This window comes from Lithobates pipiens, unplaced genomic scaffold (genome assembly GCF_037356315.1).
Source record: "Lithobates pipiens isolate NorthernLeopardFrog02 unplaced genomic scaffold, aLitPip1_a1.2 Scaffold_10, whole genome shotgun sequence".
NCBI classification, from domain to species: domain Eukaryota; kingdom Metazoa; phylum Chordata; class Amphibia; order Anura; family Ranidae; genus Lithobates; species Lithobates pipiens.
The window spans coordinates 23,133,531-23,161,207 of record NW_027507686.1 but is presented as its reverse complement, the minus strand read 5'-3'; the positions used below and the strand labels follow the sequence as shown (position 1 = coordinate 23,161,207).

At 45.0% G+C, this 27,677-nt stretch overlaps 1 protein-coding gene and 1 non-coding gene across 2 annotated transcripts in view; both read left to right on the top strand.

Moving 5' to 3' along the window:
- The window catches only part of PEPD (peptidase D), a 250,241-nt gene that overhangs the window by 67,619 nt on the left and 154,945 nt on the right, over positions 1-27,677 (top strand). The gene's annotated exons all lie outside the window — the stretch shown is intronic.
- On the top strand, positions 7,131-7,261 carry LOC143956443 (small nucleolar RNA SNORA63). The gene has a single exon (XR_013269919.1). It is a non-coding gene; the product is annotated as a small nucleolar RNA SNORA63 (small nucleolar RNA).

Below are 27,677 nucleotides of genomic sequence, written 5' to 3'. Positions count from 1 at the left end.
TCAGGAAGCTGCGTACAGGACCCTGCCAACTCCTTCCACCAGGCTTGATCTGCTTGCATTGTATAGAGAAGCACAGAGACCCGGTGATGACACTGGGTCTAAAATAAGGTATATCATTAAAATGGAAAGGTTTTATTTAAAGTTGCCATTATCATATTGATGGGGGGGGGGGGCAAAGTATAAGCAGAATAAACTTCACCCTGAATTCTAAGTCTATCTCTTTATTGCAGTGTATCTGCTTTAGTATAATTGTTATTCATTTAACCACATTTAGCTCTTTTCATCTCCTACTCATCCTGTGCTGACTTTAATTAATAAAAAAATGTGAATGTATTTTTTTTTTTCTTGTCCCGCTGATTTTGCGGTTGTACATGGGAACTAGGTTCCTCTTACAGCGTAGCCTGAGGGTAGAAGCACCGGGTGGTGTGTAGTACAGTGACTCCCAGTATGTCGCCGTTCCGAGATCGCAGTTTTGTGATAGTTCATGTTTTGGATATATTTTACACTTTTTTTTAATTTTTTTTATACTTGCTACTTTGCATACAAATGTTGCATTTTGAGCGTTGAAGCGTCATCCTTCAATACAGCGCAGCTTTGTAATATTCCCTCCTGCGTATACCACCAAGGCCTCGCTACACAGGGCTGTAAGGGAACTACTTAATCAGACTTCTTCTACCTTTAGAGTTTTCGTTTTGCAAATTACGCATTCTTTAATGGATCATTAAGGGATTAGCGCATATGTACTTTCATGACCGATAAATCTTTGCGAAGATTACAGGGAATCTATATTTTCCCTCCTGGCGCTGGGTAGACCCTGCCTACTGTGCGCTTACAGGGATACTGCTTGCAGAAGAGGTCAGGTTATTGTCAGGAATATAGATGCAGCTGTATGGAATAAGTGGACACCACTGATCAAATGATCCTTCCAGCTAATCAAAGAGAACCTGTCAGTTAAATTGGTTGCAAACCTCGGACATGAAATATGAACAAAGGATTTCCCTCTCTAGTGTGTCTCAATTAAGAACACTGAGTGTCATTCCTGTCTGCTGCCTCCATCCTCTGCTATCAGTATGAGTCCCCTCTGACAAGTTTTCCTGACACCAAGAGGAAAAAAAGGTGACAGGGGAGGGAGCTCCAGCACACAGCCTAGGATTGACAGTCACAGCCTGTTCCTGTGTGGAGGAAGGTGCGTCTTTTCCCTCCAATCAGCTCTTAGAGCTCTCATCTGCATGCCCAGTTCAGATCTGAAGGCTCTGAGACAATCCGAATGTGTTTGGGCAGCGCCAGCGTGCGGGGGGGGGACTGGTCTGGCGGAGGTGGTGCCTGAGAGTGTAGTGTGATGTCATGGTGCAAGGGAGCCGAGTGGAGTGGCCAGAGCTCATCTGCCAGACAGAAGCAAGGCAAGCCAGGACGCAGGACTGTCAGTGCTGTTTGGACTGGAGTGGACTGAAGGGACCACCTGGCATGGACACAGAGAGACTGTCCTGTGACTCCGGAGGGGACGTGTCTGTGATCTGTGCTGCCTGCACACTGCTGTCACTGTGAGAGTCAATTTCATGTATGTGCGCCGCCCATTCTAATTTATTGCCCTCCTTGCTCACTATATCGAAATAAAATAAGAAATATGTTTTTTGCCTTAAGAGAAGTATCACACTCACCTAGGTGGATGCTGCATCTTTGCCCCACCGGGCTCTAACACTGAGAATGCCGATCGCTCCCTGAGCAGAGAGTCTGTCAGTCAGTCAGCAGCCGGTCCCCACATCTGATCGGGATCAGTTCACCCCCCCCCCCAGTGCTCACTGGAGTGCTGGGCTGTGGAGGGGGCCTGGAGCAGCCGGTCAATGCTCTGAGGCTCGCTGAGTGTGGTGCCAGTCCAGGCATGTGGGCAGGTCTGATCCGGACCGGCTCTGTGACCTCAGCCAACAGCGAACCTTAGCCTCCTGTCTGCTGAAAACGGGTCACAGAAGTGCAGGACGACCGCACTCCATGTGATCGACAGCGAAACCAGCTTTGACTGTACTTCTCCTCTTTAAACCACTTCACGCAAAGTCATGTACCTGTACGTCATTTTGTTGAAGTGGTTGTACCGGGGTGAAGCCTGCAACCAGAGGCATCATCCCGGTACCGTTTTTTTTTTTTTTTTTTTTAAAGAGACGGGTGGTCGGCTTTCTCATGATAACAACTGATGCGGCTAATATGTTTTGCTAAACAAATATAAAGACCGAAATTTTTGAAAAATAAAAACCTTTTTCTGTTTAAAATGTTGTAAATAAGTTTTCTCCTTCACTGATTGGCACTGATAAGCTGCATGATGGGCACTGATGAGTTGGAACTGATGGGCACTGTTGGTGCATCACTGATGGGCACTGATAGGGGTCACTGATGGACACTGATAGGGGTCACTGATAGGGGTCACTGATAGGGGTCACTGATGGGCACTTAAAGGCAGCACTAATGAGGAGGCACTGGCAGGCATTATTGATTGGGCACTGATTAGCATCCCTGGTGGTCCTGGGTGGGAATCCTCGGTAGGTGGGGGTGGGCTGCGATGAAAATCAATCAGCGCTGACCCCCTCCTGTCAGGAGAGCCCCCGATTGCTGTCCTCTACTTGCATCTGTCAACGTGAGTGGAGGAAAAGCCTATTATACGGCTCTTCCTGTTTACGCTGTGATTGGAAACAACTAATCACATGGCAAAGAGCCTACGTCAGAGGCTATTTACCGAGATCCGTGATGCGGTGTGTCCGACCAACTCGCCACACCAACGATTGCCGCGCTGTGGGCACCCTCCCGGGGGAGCAATCATGGCTTATCCTGCAGGACGTCATAGCGGGAAGCGGTTAAACGAGGCTTTAATATCGCTTTTAAGGGGTTTTTATGACACCTTTGCATAGCTGTTCATCCATTGAAACTGTGTGTGAATTCGTTCTGTGTAAATGGAGCAAAATCCAATGTTCTTAGACTGTTTTTTGCAGGTCCAGTAAGTAAATGTGGAAAATACAGCATTATGGCCACTAGATGGGGATGAGGAACATATGCATTACCTATGCAACTTAGTGCCATCTAGTGGCCATGATGGAGTATTTTTTTCTCAGTGACATTATGGTCACTAGATATTTATTTATTACAAGTACTTATATAGCGCTATCAATTACGCAGTGCTTTACATATAGATTGTACTCACATCAGTGCCTGCCCTCAAGGAGCCTTCAATCTAAGGTCCCTAACTCACATTCCTACATACACATAATGGGGCCAATATAGACAGCAGCCAATTAACCAGCCAGCATGTCTTTGGGATGTAGGACTGGCATCAGCTCATACCCCACAGTTATAACTTTTGTACCACTTGCCCCACCCTCTTAGATTGTAAGCTCTTATGAGCAGGGCCTTCTTAGCCCTCTTGTATTGCAACTGTACCGTCTCCCTTTTTATATTGTAAAGCGCTGTGTAAACTGTTAGTGCTATATAAATCCTGTATTATAATAAGAATAATAATAACCAAAGTACCCGCAGGAAACCCACACAGACACATGCATGACCAATTCCAGGCAGGTAATGCCGCGGTTGGGATTTGAACTGACAGGCCTGGGCGGAGGTGTTAACCACTTAGCCACTGTGCTGCACAGGAAACAAGCTCAGCGCCATCTAGTGGCCATAATGTAGTATTTTCCCCCGTTCTCACAATTATTATTTTTTTTCATTGAAAAGCATTTGATCTGCAGAGAACTTAGCCCAGGAACATTAGATTTTTTTGCTTTGTTCACACAGAACAAATGCACGTGCAGTTTTAATCGTTGAAAAACCTATGCATATATTTTCAAAATGCACCCCTAAGTGTTCATTTTGCCTCACAGTCCATTTGTCAGATGCGTCTCCTACTGTGTTCCCAGCCCCACCAACCAATCATCAAAGCTCTGCTTTTTGTAAAAAAAAAAAAAAAAATTCCAGCATTTCACTGCGAAAAGTAATTTAGAGCTTCGGTGACATTTCCAGCGACAGCTTTAAGTTTACAATCTCCTGCGACTCCGCCGAGCCATCTGCATTTTAGATATGGACATGGGTGAGTGATGACTCCTATAGATTACACAATATTACCACCGATGAATATTTTAAGCCCTCAAAATGCTTCATTAAATGCTATATGCTTAAAAATGTCAGCGGTAAATTGCACGCGGCTTCGCCCCGTCGAGGGTTTAAGCCTGGAAATCATTTACATAAAATGCTATACAATTTTTATTATTATGCAAATTCCACCTGTTTTCCATATACCTGCCTAAATAAATTAGACGGGTCTCCTTGGACCACTGTATCCATATTCATGGGCTGGGAGGGGGAACAAAAAAAAAAATAATTAATTACCGCTTCTCTTCCGCTTAGATCCTCGGTTGGGCAGGGGTTAAAGAAAAGCGAGGGATCCGCTCCTTTGTCTGTCCGTTCGCAAACTTGCGCTCATTTAAATAAGCTTTTCAGGAGCTATTAATTAATTCTCTTCTGCTAGAAATGCCATTTGATTTAGATATCTGATTAAAATCTGAATAGAAGCTTTCATCTCTTTGGGAGAGAGGAGAGAGAAAAAGGAAAAAAAAAAAGGGGTGACACATGACGGTCTGGATCATGTGACAGGACTTAGCGCTGTGGACTTTTTTTTTTTTTTTTTTTGGATGTTACGAGGCTTATGTAAGGCATCAGTCCACCTGAACTGATGGCTAAAGGTGGTCTCTGGTTGGAATTAAAAAATAAAACTTTGAAACTTTTTTTGACGTGTGGCTAGGGGGTAGTAATGGTACACCGTTGAGCCGCCAGATCTGCATGGCGGCGACAAAAACCCAAACAGCATGTCACTTTTGGCGGGCAGTGCCGTTAACAGACATGATGAATGTAATTATAGAGGGTCGATTAGTATTAGTACCCTCATTTAGCAGATTCCCTGCTCAGTAGTACCCCCAGCTTTGCTGATTTCCCCCCCCCCACTCAGTAGCAGCCTCCAGCTTAGTAGTACCCCCAGCTCTGCTGATTGCCCACTTAGTAGTACCCACAGCTCTGCTGATTGCCTGCTTAGTAGTACCCCCACTCTGCTGATTGCCCGCTTAGTAGTACCCCCAGCTCTGCTGATTGCCCGCTTAGTAGTACCCCCAGCTCTGCTGATTGCCCGCTTAGTAGTACCCCCAGCTCTGTCTGATTGACCGCTTAGTAGTACCCCCAGCTCTGCTGACTGCCCGCTTAGTAGTACCCCAGCTCTGCTGACTGCCCGCTTAGTAGTACCCCCAGCTCTGCCGATTGCCCGCTTAGTAGTACCCCCAGCTCTGCTGATTCCCCCGCTTAGTAGTACCCCCAGCTCTGCTGACTGCCCGCTTAGTAGTACCCCCAACTCTGCTGATTCCCCCGCTTAGTTGTACCCCCAGCTCTGCTGGTTCCCCCGCTTAGTTGTACCCCCAGCTCTGCTGATTCTCTGCTTAGTACCCCAAGCTTTGCTGATTCTCCACTCAGTAGCAACCCCCACCTCTACTGATCCTCTGGTTTGCTGATCCTCCTCTCTCTCGGGTTCCCGCTCACCTCCCCCTATACTGCTCCCATGCTGCTCACCACTTGTGACATCTTCTAGTTTATCCTGCTCTGATCCACCAGATCTGCCGATCCTCTGTGCTCAGACCTCTCTCTCTTTCCAGTCGCTGCTCACCTTTTACTTTAGCAATTCCCATGTGGCACATCACTTGTTCCATCTGCTGGTTGCTCCGCTCCAGTTCAGACCCCGCGCACCTTACTGTTGCTCCACACCAGATGTGACATCTGCACCAGACACAATCAGAATATATACACATGAACTGGAACTGTGACTGCTGATGGCGTCTTTCCAGTTCGCTTGTTGGTTTCCCAGTGCATCCTGGGATATCTCATACCCTTTAATACCTCTGTAGCAAAGCTAGCGCTGAATATAGGCCCCTCAAAAGTCTCGGGTGCTGTAAGCGAGCGCTGTCATAGACTTGCGTTTAGGCTTTGGAGACACTTTGAAACACCAAGAAAGCGACATGGGGATTCATTTTTGAAGCAAACATAAGTGTGAACAGTACTGTAAGGTCACCATTTTACAGCTTCCCTGTCCCTGCTGAAGAAAATCATCCCCACAACATAATGCTGGCACCACCATGTTTCACAGTGGGGACGGTGTGTTCAGGATGATGCGCAGTGTTAGTTTTCAGTTACACATAGAATTTTGTTTTTAGGCTAAAAAGTTCAATTTTGGTCTCATCTGACCAGAGCACCTTCTTCCACATGTTTGCTGTGTCCCCCACATGGCTTCTCGCAAACTGAAAACAGGACTTCTTATGGCTTTCTTCCAGCAATGGCTTTCTTCTTGCCACTCTTCCATAAAGGTCAGATTTGTGGAGAGCACGACTAATAGTTGTCCTGTGGACAGATTCTCCCACCTGAGCTGTGGATCTCTGCAGCTCCTCCAGAGTTACCATGGGCCTCTCGGCTGCTTCTCTGATGAGTAGTGCAAGCTGTTTACTCTGGGGGCACTCAGCAGGAGGGAGGGGCCTGGAGTGTCAGAGGAGGATCTGGGCTTACACAACCACATTTCAAGGCCTACGGGACGTAGGAAGTATGGGGATTTTTTTTTCCCATAATCAAACTTCCCTAGGTGGATTCTGTACCGCCTCTGCGCTGAGAACCGAGTGATTCAACACCACCGATGGCTCAGTTCTTTCAGCTGTTCAAGCAGAGAGCTGCTGACTGTCAATCAGCAGCTCTCCTGCTGTGCTCCTCCATGCTCACTGGAGCGCTGAGCTGTGGAGGGGCGGGGAGCGGCAATCTCTGCAGCTTGCTGAGAGGCTGAGACGGCCTTCAGTCCAGGCACCTGGTGGATCCAGACTTCCAGAGTCCTGATGAGGCGGTGCCTGGACTGATCTGTGTGACGTCAGCAGAGATCGGAATTAAGACCGATCTCTGCTGAAAACGGGTCACAGGAGTCCAAAACGAATTGCACTCCTGTGACCCATAGGAGAAGCCCAACCTAACAAGCTCAGGCTGGACTTCTCCTTTTTTAAGGAGTCACACCCTAAAAGTGTAAAATATATAAGGAAATGTATTAATCCAAAATGTTACATACATTTAAAAACATACTGTCCATGCAGGTTAAGTTACAGTATAGCTGTGAAGTGCTGTTCTGTCGTTCCCCCTGCAAATAATAAATTGCTTCCTACTATCCCTGTCTGTTCTGAAACAAATACAGCCGACAGGGACGCTTGGTCTCATACAGGTAAAAAAAAAAAAAAAAATATATATATATATATATATATATATATATATATATATATATATATATATATATATATATATACTGTCCTATACATTTACTAACATTGGAGGTGCATACATGTACAATATTAAAACAGTCTGAATTGAAAAACTGGCATCAACATAGATGATCGGTGCCGATTTTCTCTACGCATTTCGCGAGATAAAAAAAAAAAACTTGCTTCCTCAGGAGAGGCACAGAAGGGTATCTGGATATAAAAGAAATTTGAGAAACCACACAGTGAGAAGAAAAAAAAAAAGAGAAAGGAAGGAGGACACAAACCCTGGATCTGAGCTGCTATGTGTAAAACCACTGCACAGAGCAGGTAAGTATGACATGTATGTTGTGTTTTTTTTTTTTTTTTAACCTCTTGCCGCCCGCGCTATACCCGAATGACGGCCACAGCGCGGACCTGAATTTCCAGGAGGCCGTCATATGACGGCCTCCCCTTTGCATGCTCCCCCTACTGTGATCACCAGTCACTGAGACTCGGGTGATTACAGAGCCGAGTAAGGGGCCGATCCCGGCCCCTTACCACGTGATCAGCTGTCAGCGAATGATAGCTGATCACATGATGTAAACAAAAGCTCGGTAATCGCTGACAGCGAGAGGAGAAAAAAAAAGGCGATCACCGGCTTATGTGCAAGGGACATCAGTTCTGAAGAGGAAGAGGCAATTCTGCCTCATCTGTGCCTACCAGTACACCCTGCCAGTGCCCACCAGTGCCACATATCAATGCCCACCAGTGGTACCTAGCAGTGCTGCCTATCAGTGTAACCAACCAGTGCTGATCAGTGGCCATCGCTGCCACCCATCAGTGCCAATCACTGCCACCTATCGGTGCCCATCACTGCCACCCATCGGTGCCCATCAGTGCCACCTCATCAGCGTGCATCAAGGAAGGAGAAAAATAACCTGTTTGCAAAATGTTATAACTAAATATAAAAATATATATAACATTTTTTTTTTTTATTATGATTTTTTCTTTTTTTTTAACAGAGGTGATAAAAAGCTCTATTTGTGGCGGAAAAAAAAATGATAAAAATGTAATTTGGGTACAGTGTTGGATGACCGCGCACCATCCGCGCTGAAAATTGGTCTGGACTGGGGGGGAGGGGGTTTAAGTGCCTGGTAAGCAAGTGGTTAAAGAAAAAACTTGCTTTTTAACATCACTTTAAGCCCTCCTCCGCTGGTCATTGTGGATAACGTAAAACAGAAGTTTTCGGAGCATCGCAGTTGGCCAATCTCTAATCTACGGAGCGAGGGGGTCAGTGATGTCACTGGATGGTTTTGAAAGTTTTTGGCCCTACACATCAACTTTCTTACTTTTTGTGTAGCTGTGTAAATGTTTAGCAACATCTCCATGCACGGCCTGTATACGGCGGCTGAGAGCGTGCAGCCGAGTACCCAACAGACACAGCGCCTGCTCAGTGGCCAGGCCTCCTGGTTTCATATCCATGGAGATCCAGAGGATTAACACTGAAAATGGATTGTGATGTGCCTAATCCCCGAAATCCTGATAGACGTTGCGTTCCTTCCTGGCAGGATTAACTCGTGATCAGTCATGACAAAGCCGGCTATTCTCAGTCCGCGGTGTCACGTTCGGCTGTCATGGTAATGAGATCGCTGTGGCTCTGGTATCAGTCAGATAATTAACGGCGTAATTAGTTTAAAGTCTCCAGATCCGGCTGTCCGGCCTAGACTGGACTCATGCAGCTGTGAAGAGTAACTATATATGCAGATAGCAAATGGACTGCGGTATAATCCATCCCCAGCCTCTGTGTTACTGAATACAGTATGTAAAGATCTCGAAAAATCCTAGATCTAAAATGACTTCAAAGGATAGATGTTTAGTGATGACAAAAATATTAATAAAAAAAAAAGGGATTTGTTACCCCCTTTACCTTGTTAAAGACGCTTTAAAGGCAGAAGTTTTTTTTTATCTTAATGCATTCTCTGCAGAAGGCAGCATTGATGAGCACTGATAGGTAACACTTGTAGGTGGAAGTGATGGGCATTGATGAGCACTGATAGGTAACACTTGTAGGTGGAAGTGATGGGCACTGATAGGCAGCATCGATGAGCACTGATGGGTAACATTTGTAGGTGGAAGTGATGGGCACTGATAGGCGGTATTGATGAGCACTGATGGGTAACACTTGTAGGTGGAAGTGATGGGCATTGATGAGCACTGATAGGTAACACTTGTAGGTGGAAGTGATGGGCACTGATAGGCAGCATTGATGAGCACTGATGGGTAACATTTGTAGGTGGAAGTGATGGGCACTGATAGGCGGCATTGATAAGCACTGATAGGTAACACTTGTAGGTGGAAGTGATGGGCACTGATAGGCGGCATTGATGAGCACTGATAGGTAACACTTGTAGGTGGAAGTGATGGGCATTGATGTGCACTGATAGGTAACACTTGTAGGTGGAAGTGATGGGCACTGATAGGCAGCATTGATGAGCACTGATGGGTAACATTTGTAGGTGGAAGTGATGGGCACTGATAGGCGGCATTGATGAGCACTGATGGGTAACATTTTAGGTGGAAGTGATGGGCACTGATAGGTGGCATTGATAGGTAACACTTGTAGGTGGAAGTGATGGGCATTGATGAGCACTGATGGGTAACATTTGTAGGTGGAAGTGATGGGCACTGATAGGTAACACTTGTAGGTGGAAGTGATGGGCACTGATAGGTGGCATTGATGAGCACTGATGGGTAACATTTGTAGGTGGAAGTGATGGGCACTGATAGGCGGCATTGATGAGTACTGATAGGTAACACTTGTAGGTGGAAGTGATGGGCACTGATAGGCAGCATTGATGGGCACTTATGGGTGGCATTGATGGGCACTAATAGGTGGCATTGATGAGCACTGATAGATGGCACTGATGACTGGGGCACTGGTTATCAGTGTAAACAATTTACTGACATTCTTGACAGTTAACGGCAGTCCTTTCCTAACACAGACACAGCGTTGGAGGAAAGGGCTGCGGATAACCGGCAAGTCTGTTTACATGTGATCAGCTGATCACATGGTAAAGGGCCGCTGTGATTGCGCTGGATGCATGTCCCAGGGGTCATGCGGGAAGCATGGTTTTGGGGGGATGTCCATGGACACCCTCCCAAAATTGTAAGCCCGGATCTTGGATGGAAGGGGGGCAGGGGGGCCCATCATGGTTTCTTGAATCGGGGCCCTGAAGGTTCTAGTTATGCCTCTGGCTTACCTGTAGCAAAAAGTGTGTTGTTAAGGGTTTACAACCACTTTAAGCCAATGCCAGGAACCTACAGTCCTAAAAATGATCCTTGCTGTAGTCCAGACTTTGCTTAAAAACTGCAAGCGATAGCTGCTACAAAGTTAAAGGAAAAGTCTAGCCAAAGCTCGTTTGGCTGTACTTCTATGGATCACAGGAGTGCAATTTGTTTTTACACTCCTGTGACCCGTTTTCAGCTCAGAGCAAGCTGACGTTCGCTCTGTGCTGACGTCATCAATGTCAGTCCAGGAACCGCGTCATCCTGACCACGGAGTCTGGATCCACCAGGTGCCTGAACTGACACGTGGCTCAGCCTTTCAGCGAGCCCCTGAGAGCCTGAAACGCCCGCTCCGCCCCCTCCACAACTCAGCGATCCAGTGAGCGAGGAGGAAAAAGAGCAGAGAGCGCTGACTAACAGTCTACTGCTTTCTGCTCGGGGAGTTCTGAAATTCGAGCGATCGTCAGCGGTCGATTGCTCGGTTCTCAGTGCAGGGACATCGGGACAGATGCAGCATCGGACCAATGCTGCATCCACCTAGGTAAGTATAAAACTGCAAAAAAAATAAAAAATTCTCTTTTAAAGGTGAACTTATCAGACGGATACAAAATTACAATGTTGTAGTCTGTATGTTGAGGGAGAGGAGACTAAGGAAATGCTTTCTCTTGCCTGCAGCAGACTGATGACCTGTTTGACCTAAGCAAAGTCATTGGATTGGAGACTTTAAGAAAAGGTGAAGGTTTTCTGAAAAAGAATTCTATTCCTGTCATTTTTTAAGCAGAGTTGTAAACTTACTGAAAGGTCCACGTTAAAGAGGAAGTAAAGGCAAAAAAAAAAAAAAAAAAGCACCCTGCAAGGCAAAGGCATAATGAGCTAGTATGCATAGCATACTAGCTCATTATGAATAACTTGCCTGAGAAGGAAGCCCCCGAAGCGGTCCTCCGTCTTCCTCTTTGCCGCTGCCATGTATCCCGGAGCGACTTACGGGTCTCGCTGCTCCGGCGCTGTGATTCGCCGGAGCCGCGATGACGTCACTCCCGCGCATGCGCACGGGAGCCGACACTCACGGCATATCGCAGTGATCTGCTGCCTGCCCAGTGCGCCTGCGTGCCGCTATCTACGGGTAAATATCTCCTAAACCGTGTAGGTTTAGGAGATATTTCTTGGACCTACAGGTAAGCCTTTAATCTAGGCTTACCTGTAGGTCAAAGTTGGTTGTAAGGGTTTACAACCACTTTAAATGTTGAACTTCTTACAAACCGTGTGAGTACTCAGGCAAAGTGCCACCTGCCCTGACTTATGTGTTTGGCTTCCTCAGAAGGCACATAATCCACTTGGAATTGAACTACTACTTTTGGTGATAGAAGTTTCTGTGATGGAATCCTGTTGAGGACCTTACACTGTGATTTTCTTTAGCATATGAGCACAGCTCTGATTTATGAACTACTGTATATTTGAAGAGAAGACTTCATTGCCTATAGTAGGGTAGACCTTACAGTATCTCATATTCTGCTTGGGAGACTTAATATGATCTATTCACCTTCCGAACATTAAAGCCTAGGCTTGTTTGGTACCTTGTTTTTTTTTATTTGTGTAGACACTTGTTATGAATATAATGTTATCATACCATGATTTATAGAATATAGATTTCTGGCAGTTAAAAAAAAAAAAGAAGAAAAAACGACAGAGCCCTTATAGACCACTTGGATTTTAAATACCAGCGTTGGTGATTGCATTTTACATTGTGGAGTCCTGTTGAGAACCCAACACTGATTTCCTTCAGTAAATGAGCACAGCCTCTGAGTTATGGATTATTGTATGTTTGATTTCATTGTATAGTAGGGTAGACACCGTCTTGTATTCTCCTTAGGAGATATAATGTGACCAATTCACCTTTTGAACAATGCAGCCTAGGAATGTTTGGTATCTTGTTTTTAAGGGCCGGTTCACACTGCGGGCGATGCGATGCGAGGCGACACGACTTGCCTCGCCGCGATCTGACAAGTCGCCCCCGTTCTGTACAATGGAACCGTTTTGAGAGGAGCGACTCGAGTCGCTCCGACTCAGAAAAAAGGTTCCTGTACTACTTTTGGGCGACCTCGGGGCGACTTGCATTGACTTCTATACAGAAGTCATTTGCAAGTCGCCGTTGAGGTTGCGGCGAGGCAAGTTGGTGTCGCCTCGCATCGCCCCCTGTGTGAACCGGCCCTTACTTGTATATTTGGGTAAACATTTGTGAATGTAATGTTATCATATCAGGTTTTATGGAATACAGTTTTTAGTTCTAGTTTTGATGATAGAAATTTCTGTGGTAGAGTCCTTTTCGGGACCCTACACTGTGATTTACTTCTGTAAAATGTGCGCGGCCTCTTATTTATGGACCATAGTTGATGAGAAGACTTCATTTCCTATAGTAGGGTAGCAGTGCCGGTGTTCTACCATATAGTGTCCACCCCGTACTGCGCATGCGCATTACGGAGCAGACGAAGCTTCGGAAAATCTCTGAAGCTGAACGGCGCGTGCGCCGTGAGTGGAGGTGGTAGCCCCACCATCCAAGCGGACATAGGGTTGTGAATATTAGAGGGCCCCTCGCAGGCGAGCTTCGCTCGCCACGCTTCGGGCTCAGCCTCGCTGTGCTCGGCTCTTTTATATTCCTACTCTATGTCCACTTGGATGGTGGGGCTAGAACCTGGACTCACGGCGCAGTCGCCGTTCATCCTCGGCAATTTTTGGAATCTGTGTTGCTGTGTACTGCGCATGTGCAGTACGCAGCGGACACTTTTGGATGGAGGACCTTATATGATAGGACTCCGGGACAAGGCCATTCAGTGCCCAGGGCGAACATGTCAAACTGCCCCCCCCCCCCCCGGGTTGTGCATGGGTTAAATGCTCATTAATGTTTAGTACAAATGATGAGACCATTGGATGAAAACAATGGCATTTGGAGCGATTGTCTGATAATCTGATCAATAGTACACAGCTTTCCAGAGCTGATTACACCAGTTCATGTGCCAATATCACAAAATAAGCACAAGAATTTTTTGTAAGAGAACAGATGGAATGATTTTCATGTAATTAGCATGGTATTTGCACAAAAAAAAAAAAAATAGGAGTTCTGTAATTTCTCAGGTTGCCAGTAAAAAATTTGTTTCGCCAGTAAATTTCCCATGTTTTGTCAGTAATGCCGCGTACACACTGTCGAATTGTCTGGCGTACTTAGTCCGACATACAATCCGGCGGATAGTCTGGCGGACTTTCTACCGAACGGACTTGGACACACAGAAAGTCCGACGTTCGCTTGCGCGATGACGTACAGCACGTACGACGGCACTAGAAAAAGGAAGTTCAATAGCCAGTAGCCAATAGCTTCCTTTTTCGTACTTGCTTCTGAGCATGCGTCATTCTTAGTCCGCCGTACTAGCATACTGACGAACGTATTGTCCGCTGAAACCCAAGTCCGACGGGAAGATTGGAGTGCAAAAATACTTTCTTAGTCCGCCGGACTTCACGCTGGAAAAGTCAGCTGAAGCCCACACACGATCGAATTGTCCGCTGAAATGTGTTTCGGCGGACTAAGTACGCCGGACAATCTGATCGTGTGTACGCGGCATTAAAAAATGCTGCGGGAGGTTGGCAACCCTGGTTTCTGGTCCGAATTCAGCCCAAATTTAAGACCGAAATCAGACCTGAAACAGAGAACAGAGCCACTCCGTACAGCAATGCGAACCCAGCCTAACACATTCATCCATCCACACAAGAGAGGTAGATGCATACATCCCCTTTACTGAGACATATTCTGACAGTGGGGACTCTCTGTCAGAATACATTGATCAGCGCTGCAGGTGATTGGCTGCAAGCCGCTGGTCGAGCAAGGTTTTCCAACAGTCCCATTCTACAGAAGCTGATCTGATGGGGCGGCTTCTAACAGGCAAGGCCACACATAGATCCTAAAAGAATTGCGATCTGTTTGTACCCAGCTTTACCTTGTTTCTTGGTCCACTAGGCTCTCCCAGTGCTGTGACTGGTCCTGTGGAGGTCCTGAGTGAATTGTGAGAGTCTGTGGTCACACTCCAGCCTCATCATACCATACAGGATTAATGTTCCTGGATGGTATAGAACAGGGATATGCAATTAGCGGACCTCCAGCTGTTGCAGAACTACAAGTCCCATGATGCAAAGCAAGACTCTGACAGCCCCAAGCATGACACCCAGAGGCAGAGGCATGATGGGACTTGTAGTTTTGCAACAGCTGGAGGTCCGCTAATTGCATATCCCTGGTGTAGAATAATGCTGAGGTCTGGGAGGAGGGAGGAGAGCACTGCAGCTGGCTTGAGCAAGTACAAGTTTTCACCCAGCACTGCAAGGGTGGACTTTTTTTTTTACTTTGAGCTGCATTACATCACCTGCTGTTTTGTGGTCAAATCTTTCCATAGGTTAGAATTATACTGGGACTTTTCAGGTGCTACATGGATGTATTCCACCTACACGCTATATTTTATTAAAATGCATGATTTTTATAAAGATACAGTGTGTGTGTGTGTGCAAAAACAAATCTATGTAGGGTCTGAAAAGTCCCAGTATAATTCTAACCTATTTATCAACCTTTTACTTTAGTAAACCTGCACAGCAAGGGTCAGTACAGGTGTAAAGAGGAAGTAAACCCTGATGGGTTTACTTCCTCTTTGATTCCCTGTAAAGGTAAAGCAAAATGGACTACTATGCATCGCATAGTAGTCCATTATGTGTCACTTACCTGACACAGGAGCCAGCGAAGTCACCGCTGTCCCCTGTAGTCCGGAGCATCCATTTTCTCGGTGGGTCTCGCTGCTCCGGCGCTGTCACCCGGCGAAGCCGCGATGACGTCACTCCCGCGCATGCGCACGGGAGCCGCCACTCGCGGCATATCGCCGTTGACAGCGGCACGCTCAGTGCGCCTTAGACAGCGGTGCCTGTGAATGAATGAATGAAATACTTGTATAGCGCACAATGCGAACTGAATCGCCTCTAGGCGCTGTGGCGAGCTTTGATCATCTGCTAAAAGAGGAAGGTCTTGAGTTTTTTCCTAAAAGCCAGGTGATTTTCTTCCAGGCGGATGTTGATTGGTAAAGCATTTCATAGCCGAGGCCCTTGGACAGCGAATCTCCGATCCCCCTTGGATTTATACCGGGCTTTGGGCACGAGGAGGAGGTTTTTGTTGCCTGATCGAAGATCTTTTGGCAAATATCTCCTAAACTGTGTAGGTTTAGGAGATATTTCTTGGACCTACAGGTAAGCCTTAATCTAGGCTTACCTGTAAGTCAAAGTGGTTTGTAAGGGTTTACAACCACTTTAAAGCACAACATTGCACAGTGTGGATAGTAGAACAGGCCTGTGTTTACAGGAGGAGAAAATCAGTCTGTTATCTGTCACTTATCTTCAGTTGGCCCTAGGAACGAGGAAAGCTCTAGCAGTGATCAGGGCTTCAGTGTAGTGCTGTCTGCCTGCTCCGCCCACCTGTACTGGAGCTCTCACTGTCCGATCCAGCCGCCCAGCCATCTGTACCCAGGAGAGTGTCTCTGTCCTTTCTGGGGAAGCCTGCAGCAGGTACGGGCACATTCTCAGTTCTGCTTCTGGACAGAATTAGCACCACAGAGGCTGAGACAAAGCTTTGATGCTCCAGTATTGTTGTGCCCCCCTCCCACACTCCGCCCAGGGCAGTGGCCCCGCTCGCCCCTACCTTGTACCGGCCCTGTAGGGTAGACCCTATTTCGTATTCTCTTTAGGAGATGTATAATGTGACCAATAAACCTCATGAGCTCTAGAGCCTAGGCATGTTTGGTACCTTGTATTTATCTTGTAGATTTGGATAGACACTTGTGAATTTAATGTTTTCATATCAGGATTTATTGAATACAATTTTTGGTTCTGGCAAAAACAGAAAACAAAAAAAAAACATAGAGGGCATTAAGTCCACTTGGAATTTAACTCCCAGTGAGGACCTTACACTGGGCTTTACCTTAGTAAATGAGCATGGTCTCTGATTTACAGACTGTATTTGATGAGAAGACTTCATTGCCTATAGTGGGGTACAATATAGTATAGTGGGGTACAATTATCTTGTATTCTCCTTAGGAAAATGTAACCAGACCGATTCACCTTTTGAGCGTTTGGTGCCTTGTTTTTTTTACTTGTACATTTTGGTAGATACTTGTTGTGAATGTAATGTTATATCAGGATTTATGGAATAGAACATTTGGTTTTGACAAGTAAAAAAAAACACTGTATAGTCCATTTGGAATTTTTACCAATTTATGAACTATGAATAAGCGCTAATGTCAGCGTGAAACGCGTCAGCATTATTTTGCTCTATTTTCCTTATCCCTTTGCTGTTGTGATCTGTATGATGTGAAGATTTTTTTGAGTGGAAACAATAAAGGCATTACTTATTTTACCTGATCCGGAGTGCGGCTATCCAGAGTTTTTCTGTTCCTCTACATTTGGAATTTTTACCAGTAATGGTGATTTAAATTTCCGTGATGGAATCCTGTTGAGGAACCCTACACAGTGATTTACTTCAGTAAATGTGCACAGCCTCTGATCTATGCACTATATTTGACGAGAAGATTTCATTGGCTATAGTAGGGTAGACCCAATTTTATGTTTTTATTTAGGAGATTTATTGTGACACCTTCTGAGCATTAATGCCTAGACATGTTTGTTACCTTGTTTTTAACTTGTACATTTGTATAAACACTTATAAATATAATGTTATCTTCTCAGGATTTATGGAATATAGATTTGAGTTTTAGCAGTTAAAAAAAACAGTTACAACCTCATTCCACAATGGATTAAATTAATTTCCTCAAAATTCTACGAACCATACCCCATAATGGCAATGTGAAAGTTGGTTTGAAATGTTTGCAAGTTTATTAAAAAACCAAAAAAAAAAACATGTACATAAGTATTGTGCCTTTGCACAATACTTTCTTGAAGCACCTTTGGCACCAATTACAGCCTCTAGTCTTTTTGAGTATGATGCTACAAGCTTGGCACTCCTGTTTTTTGGGCAGTTTCTCACATTCTTCTTTGCAGGACCACTTAAGCTCCACCAGGTTGGATGGGGAGCGTCGGTGCACAGCCATTTTCAGATCTCTCCAGAAAGGTTCTATCGGGTTCAACTCTGGGCTCTGACTGCACCACTCAAGGACATTCACAGAGTTATCCTGTAGCCCAGGGGTAGGGAACCTCGGCTCTCCAGCTGTTTTGAAACTACAAATCCCATCAGGCCTCTGGGAGTCATGCCTGTGATTGTTGGGGTCTTGCAATGTCTCACGGGACTTGTAGTTTCAAAACGGCTGGAGAGCCGACGTTCCCTACCCCTGCTGTAGCCACTTCTTTTTCATCTTGGCTGTTTGCTTAGAATCGTTGTCCTGTTGGAAGATGACCCTTCGCCCCAGTCTAAGGTCCAGGGCGCTCTGGAGCAGGTTTTCATCAAGGATGTCTCTGTACATTGCTAGATTCAGCTTTCCCTCTATCCTGACTAGTCTCCCAGTTCCAGCTGCTGAAAAACCTCTTCACAGCATGATGCTGCCACCACCATGCTTCACTGTAGGAATGGTATTGGCCCGGTGATGAGCGGTGCCTGGTTTCCTCCAGATATGACACTTGCCATATAGGCCAAAGAGTTCAATCTTTGTTTCATCAGACCAGGGATGTCATGTGCCTTTTACTGAGGAGTGGCTTCCGTATGGCCACTCTACCATACAGGCCTGATTGGAGGAGTGCTGCAGAGATGGTTGTTCTTCTGGAAGGTTCTCCTCTCTCCACAGAGAAACACTGGAGCTCTGTCAGAGTGACCATTGGGTTCTTGGTCACTTCCCCGACTAAGGCCCTTCTCCCCCAATCACTCACTAGGAAGAGTCCTGGTGGTTCCAAACTTCTTCCATTAATGGATGATGGAGGCCACTGTGCTCATTGGAACCTTCAATGCTGCAGACATTTTTCTGTGCCCTTCCCCAGATCTGTGCCTCCATACAGTCTCTGTACAGTCTTGGAGGTCTACAGACAATTCAGGGCTTGGTTTGGGCTCTGACATGTTAACTGTTGGACCTTCTATAGACAGGTGTGTGTGCCTTTCCAAATCACGTCCAGTCAACTGAATTTACCACATGTGGACTCCAATCAAGTAGTAGAAACATCTAAAGGATGATCAGTGGATGCATCTGAGCTCAATTTTGAGTGTTATTTGATTTTTTGTTTATTTTTAGTAAATTTGCAAATATTTCAAAAACAAACTTCTTTCACATTGTCATTTATGGGGTATTGTTTGTAGATTTTTTTTTTTAAAGAAAATTATGCATGTAATCTATTTTGGAATAATGCCGGCCATACACGGTTCGAATTTCGAAAGAATTTTCTTTCGAAAATCGTATCTAAGAATTTTCGTATGAATTTCGCAAAATTAGTGGGCTGCAGCAACTGACGATTTTCGTGCGGAAATAAAATTTGAGGAATCAGACATGTTGGAAATTTTTTTGAAAAACAAACGATTTTCTAATCAATGATGGGAGAATCGTGCGAGAAATGTAATAAGAAAAGAAAATTTACGGAGATAAAAGAAAATTTACGGAGAGAAAAGAAGATTCCCGGCCAAGAAAATTCTTTTCTGTAGCAACATGAGGTGAAATTGAAGGCTTGGTTGGCCGAATTTCGAAAAATCAATGGTGGCATCATCGGATCACAAAACAAATTTTCTGATTTTGAAAAGAAAATTCGTTCGAAATTCGACCATGTATGGCCTGCATAAGGCGGTAACATAACAACATGTCGAAAAAATGAAGCGCTGTGAATACTTTCTGGATACACTGTAGTAGGGTAAACCTTATCTCCTATTCTCCTTAGGAGATGTAAGGGAACCCATTCACCTTCTGGACATTCTAGCCAAGGCGTATTTGGTACCTTGTTTTCCATATTTGGGTAGACACTTGTTATTAATGTAATGTTATCATATCAGGATTTTTGGAATGTAGATTTTGGTTCTGGCAGTTAAATATAGAAATAAAATAATAAAACACATAGATCAGATGGGGGATAGTCTGCTTTGAATTTAACTACCAGTATTGGTGATTCAAATTTCTGTGGTGGAATCCTGTCAAAGACCCTACACTGTGATTTACTTCAGTAAATGAGCACGCCTCTGATTTATGGACCATTTTTGTGAGAAGACTTTCTTGTCTATGGTAGGGTATCGTTTTCAATATATTAAATATTAGGTGAGGGTTGAAAAAAAGACACAAGTCCATCAAGTCCAAACTATGTGTGTGATTATATGTCAGAATTACATTGTATATCCCTTTATGTTGCGGTTGTTCAGGTGCTTATCTAATAGTTTTTTGAAACTATCTCAATGTTCCCCGCTGAGACCACCGCCTGTGGAAGGGAATTCCACATCCTTGCTGCACTTACAGCAAAGAACCCTCTACATAGTTTAAAGGGATTGTAAAGTTCAATTTTTTTTTTTTTAAATAACAAACGTTATACTTGCCTCCACTGTGCAGCTCATTTTGCACAGAGTGGCCCCGAACCTGCTCTTCTAGGGTCCCTCGGCGGCTGTCTCTGCTTCCTCCCGCAGGTACTTCTCACGTTCGTGCGAGCTCCTTCGCATGGTGAGAAGCACCTGCTCGCTGTATCACACGGCCCCACCCCCCGGGCGATCCGCATCAGTGGATGTGATTGACAGCAGCGCAAGCCAATGGCTGCTCTGCTTTCCATCCATCCACTCCAGCCAATCAGCGGCCAGGCTGAGTGGTGAGGAAGGACAGCGGGGGCAAGCGCAGGATTTTCGAGGGGTCAGGTAAGTAAAACGGGGGACTGGGGGCGCCAGCACTGTCAGATGTTTTACCTTTACAACCCCTTTAAGGTTAAACCTCTTTTCTTCTAATTTTCTAATTTTTAACGAGTGGCCATGTGTCCTTCCATGAAAAAGTTGTATCCCTATTGTGGGGTCACCAGTAATATTCTGGTTTGCCAGAGCCGGCTCGCTAAAAATAAAATTGGGTTTTCTCTCTTTTTTTTTTTTCTGCTCAGCTTCTGCCTGCTGGATCTATGAGGGCCCTGAGCTTCCCTTATTAGGCTCACAGTGTGTATTAAATAAATGATCACATTAATAAATAAGTAACTCTCTGACTGAATGTACTTTCCTGCCGGTAGCTGAGCGCTGAATTAGGATTGTGTTTTGGGGGAGAAAATCTAGACAGAGAACAGTCTAAGTTGGCTGGAGCAATAATGAGTAATACGGTAGATGAGCTCAAATGCTCGCCTGGAGAAAATGCTGCTGAAGGCTCCCAGCAGTGCTGGACACATGGCCAGTAGGCTCGATATCTGGTCACCTGATTTGTGCTGAAGGAAACCATAAGGAAAAGGAAAAGTTCAACTGGGCCGATCCTTAGCTTTAGCAGAAATCACATGACCAAATGCTCGGGATTTGGGTTATGAGTAGCACCTAAGGAAAGAGATGCAGCATTTTCCCCAGGAAAATGCTCTTTAATATTACATCTCAGCCAGATTCTTAACATTGGTGTAGAGTGCTGCAGTATTTTTTAATTTTTTTATACAGTGGAAAGGATTAAAATCTGTCAGTTTATGTTGCTGTCTATGTTGAGGATGTTATCGTACTTTTTGTTTGGCCTGTGAGAATGGAAATTGGGGATCTCAGCGCATGGAGGGGCACAGCAAGTGTACAGACCCAGGAACTCAGTACAGGCATGGTGGGAACCACTCATAATGGGCACAGCAGGTGTACAGACCAATGAACTCAGCCCAGGGATGGTGGGAACCACTCATAATGGGCACAGCAAGTGTACAGACCCAGGAACTCGGTACAGGGATGGAGGGAACCACTTATAATGGTCACAGCAGTTGTACAGACCAGGGAACTTGGTACAGGGATGGTGGGAACGACTCATAATGGGCACAGCAGGTGCACAGACCAGGGAACTCGGTACAGGGATGGTGGGAACCACTCATAATGGGCACAGCGGGTGTACAGACCAGGGAACTCAGTACAGGGATGGTGGGAACCACTCATAATGGGCACAGCAGGTGCACAGACCAGGGAACTCGGTACAGGGATGGTGGGAACCACTCATAATGGGCACAGCAGGTGTACAGACCAGGGAACTCAGTACAGAGATGGTGGGAACCCCTCATAATGGGCACAGCAGGTGTACAGACCAGGGAACTCAGCACAGAGATGGTGGGAACCCATCATAATGGGCACAGCAGGTGTACAGACCAGGGAACTCAGTGCAAAGATTGTGGGAACCCCTCATAATGGGCACAGCAGGTGTATAGACCCAGGAACTCCACACGGGGATGATAGGAACCCCTCATAAAGGGCATAGCAAGTGTAAAGACCAGGGAACTCAGTGCAGGGATGGTGGAAACTTCTCATAATGGGCACAGCAGATTGCAGATCTAGGAAATCTGCGCTATAACTAGTAGCACCCCTCAGACAAGAAGAAACTGTCAGGCGATTTAACTATCCAGCATCCACCAAAAACTGTAATACCAGTTCTGATATCAGTGGACCGATCCTTTAAGCCGAGCTACAGTATTTTCTGAATGTACTGATTCTGCGCAGTGTCAGGAGTTGTCAGCGTCAGAATATTATATTTGTTTGCACTTGGTGATACGGGGAGAGATCCTCATTTTTGTCCCCGTACACAGCTTCCTCTGTTGCCAACATTCCGGCATAATCTGTAATTTCCCCCCGCGGTCTATTTTTAGTACCCGTGCCCAAATTTGTTTGATAAATGCAGATGGGAGGTGTTACCGAACGCTTCTAATTGGCATCCGGAGCCATGAGGCGTGTGTCAGAGGTGCAAACTAACATCCACGCGGTCCATGGTGCTCGTCTGCAATTAAGCCGTGCTCTGTGTCTTGGTGGCATCGCTGCATTATTTTCACCTGAGCCGTTGATTGAGGGGTGCAAGATCTTCCTCGGCTCTTTTAATTAGCAGTCTGTGAAAACGAATCTCTTTTATCTCCGTCGGTGTGTTAAGTCTTATGCCTCATCCTTCACATGTGCTGAGGAGGTGACAAACGCGTGGGTGGCTGCAAAGCTTTTTTTTTTTGCACACTTGGTAAATTGTTTGGTATCTCGTGGAAGGAATGTGGCGCGGATTGACGGCGTGATTTCAGATGTAACGGGGCACTTCAGATCTGCTCTGTGGATGTCATCATTGTCTTTTATTCAAACAGAATTCTTCCCTGAAACCACAGAGCAGATTTAACATGTTAGTGGAAATCCTCCTATATCTGCAGCTTTTATTAAAGGGAAACTCCAGTCTGCCCTTCAGTCTTGCCAAGTTCTACAGACTCTCCTGGACTGAAATTGCTTGCTCAAAGCCGTACAAGACTGAAGGGAAGGCCAGAGTTCTGCTTTCATGAAAGCTGCAGACATTAAAGGCGCCTTTTATTTGATTTGTAAATAACTGTGCCACGCTGGCAAAGCACCTTGTCCTCTTGTTGAAGACAAGGGCCTATTCCCCCTCAACCCTGGCTTGGTGGTTGTGGGGGTGCATGCAGGGGGCAGCTTATTGGAATCTGGAAGCCCCCCTTTAAAAAGAGGGTCTTCAGATCCCTGCCACCCCTATGTGAATGAGTAGGGGTACAAAGTACCCCTACTCATTCACTGAAAATGTCAAAAGTAAATAAAAACATACACCGTTTTTGAGATCCTTTATTAAAAATAAATAAAGAAAAACATGTCCCTCAATGTAAAACCATTGTTAACCACAATCAATACTGGCTGGTGGGTGTTGGCTCCGAACAACCAATGACTGCTGCTGACAGCGGGGATGTGTTGCTGGTTGCTAGGATGCAGGCGGGTGCTGGCTTCTAACAATCAGTGACTGCTGCTGACAAAAGGGATGAGTCACTGGTTGTTAGGATGCAGGCAGGTGCTCCTAAAACAAAAAAGCTCAAAAACGCAGTAAAAATGCTGCACAAGAACATGCAAAGCCACTCAAAAGCACACATAAAAACTCAAGACAAAACACCGCCTGAAAAATCGCTATACTCAGGTGTGAATGCAGCCTAACGCAGGAAAAGGACTAGTAATGTCCGTGGTCTTCCTTCAGCAGATTTTTTTCCCCCATTCCCTACTTGGCATGCCTTACTTTGCACTGCGTTTCTATGTGGAGGCAGCCATCTTGGCGTTGGCTTTGGCAGGGCTTTGCTAGATCATTTCAGAACCTTGAGCAGGGAGAATGAACAGTAAACCACACCGTAGGTAGTGACCAATGCAAAATCTCAGACTAGCAGTCAGAGGCAGCAGTGCCTTAGATCTCGTACTGCAGATATTCAGCTACAGAACAGGAGTGCCTAGGCACACTCGCATACCAGGAAGTGCACTGCTATTTTGGTAAATTTTTGTTTCAGGGTGCTGTCCAGGCACAATTCATTTTTAGATGATTCCCATTATTTTGAAAACCTTGTCTATTTTTTTTTTTTAAAGTCTATGTCCACTTTTGGACAAATTTATCTCCAAATAAACACTCTCAGTAGAAATATAAAAACTGCTCTACTCTATAATATACGAGTGTGGGAGGTATACGGATGTGGAAGCTGAAATGGTTAATATATACAATGACGGGTGAGTTCACATATTACAATCGAAGTTTAACAAGTATTCAGTTCTTTTATTTTTTTTTTTTATAAATTTATTTTTATTGAAAGTTTTCAATACATTAATAACATACAAACATACAAACATACCAAACGGTCCCAAACACCTCCCCAAACCCCCCCCCCCTTCCACCCTCCCCCTCCCCCCACTCAACCAAACTCCCTCCTGTGAACAAGTCTTCAGTTCTTAAATAGTTTTCTATATACGAGAGAGAATTTTTTTCTTTCCACATTCGCCTGGAGTAGTTCGTCAGTCTTTTGCACGCTGCATTTAACAGATTACACAGCTGAGGCTGGATAGGAAAATAGAGAATTCGTGTCCCTTATAAAATTAGATTTCCTTTGCTCTGAGAACCTATTAAAGCTGGCAAGTCCCCTAATGTATAGCTGGTTTAATCAATGTCCTAAGTGGCTTCTCTGCATCATGCACCGTTCTTTAATCCTCTCTTTAATAACAGACTGTGCCTGGGTTTTTCCAGCCTCAGAGGATCCTCGGACTTCGTTTTTTTTTTTTTTTTGCACAAAATACAGCTTCTTTCTTATACGCAACTCCTGTACACTTCCTTTAATTTATGTCCTGTGTTATAGAACAGGTTTATTATGGTGCACTTTATAGAGTACATAGAGCCATACAGAATAGTCCCGCCCCTGAGGAACTTGCAGGCTAAAGTCACTGCCACACCCTTTCACAATTGTGCAAATACATGCTGGCCCTACACAGTCATATTTTGTTTTGTGTGATTTGTTAGATCAACTAAATCAAATAATAGCTGTGTAGTGGAAGGGTCTATCTAAACCAGGGGTGCCCAACCTTTTGAAGAGCGAGGGCCACTTAAGCGACTTGGTAACCAGTCGCAGGCCACAATGAGCGGAGCACGTGGGTGGAATGTCCATGTCCACTCTGCATTTGCAGAGTGGACACTGACACAGCCCGCGATACTTTTTAGTGGATCGTATTGGAGGTAGAACACAAGTCTTTTTTGTCTGCCACTACCTAGAGGTGAATGGAGGGTCCAATTGGTCAGACTGTCGGACTGACCGTGTGAAAGGGGTCCAAGGCTGCTTTAACACTGATGCGCTGCGGTTTACCCGCACCACGTGTGCAACGGAGTGTACCTTTGGGTTTCCTATAGTTTTCAATAAACTTCTATTATATTCTGCAGGTTTGGTGCTCACCAAACTTGCAGGTAATAATAGAAGTCTATGGCTCAGTGCAGGTAACCTGCAGGTAAACTGCTTTGCACCTGCAGATCAGTTTGAAAGCAGCCCAGTAACCACTGCAGAAAACATATGCCTGTATATACACTGCGATTTTAGTAAGAAACTGACCTTTAATAACAGTATTCTTTCGATTCTATCCCAAAGCAGGAGGTCGCTGGCCACATCAGAGGGCTCCGCGGGCCACATGTGGTCCCCGGCCACTGGTTGGGCACCCCTGATCTAAACAATAGGTTTTGGTTTTACTACATCAGGTGGACCCTCACACGAAACAGTGGTTGTTTTGTGGAACCGATCAATCGTTGAGTGTTTTCAATCAGGTAGGAGTCAGAACCTCTGTTAAGTTTTTGTTTTTTTCATGAGGAGCAGACTGGACTTAGATCTTTACTCGTTAAAAGAAGTAATCGGTTGGGCCTAAAAAAAAAAACTTGAATACAGCTGCTGTTCATAAAAGAGCCCCCCCTAAAAAAAAAGACACAGTTGAGAAATCCACGTGTAAGTAGGCACCAACTGATCATCTCAAGAAAATTACTTTAACAAGTTGCAACAGGAACACAAAAGGCAGCCAACACATTTTGGACGCCTAAACCTTCTTCATCAAGGTATGGACAATGTAGCAAAAGCTATCTGTTGGATTCAAAGTATAAAAAAAAGACTTTAGGAATGGAACTCAATCTGATGGTTCTACCTTGGGATTGTTTTTTTATCTGTGCCCTTATTTGATAGAATTTTCCCTTGTCTGTTCCAGATATAGGAGGACAAGAAATTTAGTAGGTTCGGGTGTCCCCAAGACAGGACGACACATAGATGATTAAAAATTTATTAAAACAATGATAAAAAAAATATTAAGAGATGTTCTAATCCCTCCTAACTCCTCTTGTGGATATCTCTGTCTTGTTCAGAGAGATATTCCATCACTTCTGATGGTAAATCTACTGGGGACACAGACAGCATTAAAGACCCAGTAGAGGTTCTAAGCCAGTGTTTAGACTGGAGTTGGGCCTTAACAGTTCAGGTTTTACTATGTGGGGTTGGCAGTTGTCAAGGGACAATTTTATTGGACAAAGATTAACCTTTTTGGAACGTTTTGACAATGTTTAAGGAAACTGGCGTAGCTGGAGGAAAACTGCACCAGAACAGGCAAGCCCATTCAAACAACAGATGGTCTGGTGGGAATCAAACTTGAGACTTAAGCTTGGCAAGTACGCATACTACCTGTTCCTTTGGTACTTGGCCCTTTATGTTGTTATGTTTCTAAAGTCTAGCTTGCCAGGAAAGTCCTTCTCTCTGATCCAAATGCCAGTTGCTGGGATATCATATTCATGTCTTGGAATTAGTATCTGGTTTTTGATTCGAAGTCTTTTTTTTTTTTTTTCAAAGACTGCAGATGGTATTGTTCTGCTTTCCATCCCCTCTGCCAAGTTCTTATGGCTCAGATTCCCACTTTATACGGTATGTTCCAATTTTTGGTCAGGTGCCCAAACCTTCAATACTTATGTTCCTTAGCCTGGATTCCATGTCTTGAGTTTTGTTCCTTTTTTTTATCACGGACATCAATCTGAGTTCAAGTCATTTCGCACAGATCCCTACTCGGTTTTGCCTTCTGTTTGTGTTCTTGCGTTCTGTACTCCCGTGTTTTGCTTTAGGTTTGGGTGTATCATGTTCTGTTTTTCATTGCATTGCTGAGGTCTCCAATCCTCGTATTCTAAATTCCAAAATTCTTTTTCGAGGGATTACATTGGGATTCTTTGGGTTGGGTTAAAACCCAGTGGTAATGTATCCTTACAAGGTTGTCCAGTTTCTTTTATATTTTGCAGCCAGTTTAAAGCATAATTATGTCATGCTTCCTCCATAAATTCTCCATAATGTAGAATAAGCATCTGGGCTGCCTCAAACATAGACGTAGGTCCTCCTATGCAATTTTCATGTATTTGGCAGTAAGTGGTTTCCATGAATTTCTGTTAGCTGCGGCCCATTTGTCCTTATCTCCTGGAACCTCAATGGCTTTCAGGTTTGATTTAAAGGTGGACCGCCAGGTTGTTGGCAGTCTGTCTTGTTTCCACTTTCTTCTTGGTGGTGCATCCAGCACACTGCAATTTTAGCTATTTGATAGTCTGCATCAAAGGGGCTCATTTATTATTGCCTTGTTGAAGGGACAGAGCCAAGATAATTTGCTACTGGAGAGATGAACAATATTACCAAAAGTATTGGGGCGCCTGCCTTTACACA